This window comes from Cyprinodon variegatus, unplaced genomic scaffold (genome assembly GCF_000732505.1).
Source record: "Cyprinodon variegatus isolate N-32 unplaced genomic scaffold, C_variegatus-1.0 Scaffold309, whole genome shotgun sequence".
Classification (NCBI taxonomy): domain Eukaryota; kingdom Metazoa; phylum Chordata; class Actinopteri; order Cyprinodontiformes; family Cyprinodontidae; genus Cyprinodon; species Cyprinodon variegatus.
This window is the reverse complement of record NW_015150762.1, coordinates 227,110-228,319: the sequence shown is the minus strand read 5'-3', so window position 1 is coordinate 228,319 and position 1,210 is coordinate 227,110.

The following is a 1,210-nucleotide window of genomic DNA, read 5'->3' as shown; positions in this document are numbered from 1 at the left end:
TAAACAGAATCACTGACATATTATCTTTGCCTCACATTCTGGTCCAGACAGGAGCCTTTTCCTCTGTCTCATCCTGTCTGAGGTCTGCTCCTGGGAAACTATCATGTCTCATTAAAAATGGAACAAGACCACAGAGAAACAGAAAAAAGGTGTGAAAGAGAACACAAGTACATTAAATAATTCATGGCAGCTAATATAAAAATGAGCTTGCAGCTAAATCAGAAACCCTTGCTTTCATCAGGGAGGAAGCCATAGATAAGGAATGTGACTCGATCAGCAAATGCATACTTCCACAAATGTCATCTCAGGCTTTGATTTAGCAGGTAAAGCTGAAGAGATATAAAAATATATAGCAAATTTATTTGTACAGTTTTAAGGTAACCTAAAAATAAAGTCAAAATCTTACAGTAATTGGTTATTTATTTTTTTATGATTAGATTTTTATTTTTGTGTCTAATTCAGCCGACACACATACAGGCTCCAGAACAAGCCTGGTGCTTTTTCTTTTATTTTTACCTAGAAATAGAACCCCAAAAGTGAAAGCAGCGGCCCAGAGAGACCAGCTTTGCTGTTGATTCTATGACCCTCAAGTCAAGACAGATTTACATCTGATTGGACCGCTGATGGCGCATCTGACCTACAATCTGCTTCATTCTCTTTGCCATCTCCATGGGCAAAGGTTTCCATGGGAACAAGCCCTGGGCTCCTTTAATCTCTTGTTTTTCAGCCCTCACTCATCTGGAGGCAGGCTGGATTCCTTTTTGTCAAGCTCATATTCTTCTGCTCTATTTCCTCCCTGAGCTCTCCCTCCCTCTCTCTTGCTCTCTCTGCCTCTTCCTTTCCTTCTCCCACCCTAATGTCAGCATTACTCCTGAATCTTTCTTCTGACTCATACTCCTCAGTTCATTTCAGTTCGTAGTTATGAAACGGCTCTTGTAGATCAGCTGCTGAGTCTCTGCAGATTTGGCCGCCATAAAGCTGGGAGTCACAGTAGGCTCTGGATCCAGGGCATAAACCCCTAACAGAAACCTCCTTCCCATCCTCAAGGTGTACAAAGCATATATGCTTATCTATATACTCTATATAATATATATTTATGTAATTAATATTCCAATATTTTTTTGCTTATATTTTTTAATAATATATAACTATTGGAACAATACAAAGCAATAAAGCAGACATATATCTGCAAGTCTGATCTATCTATCTA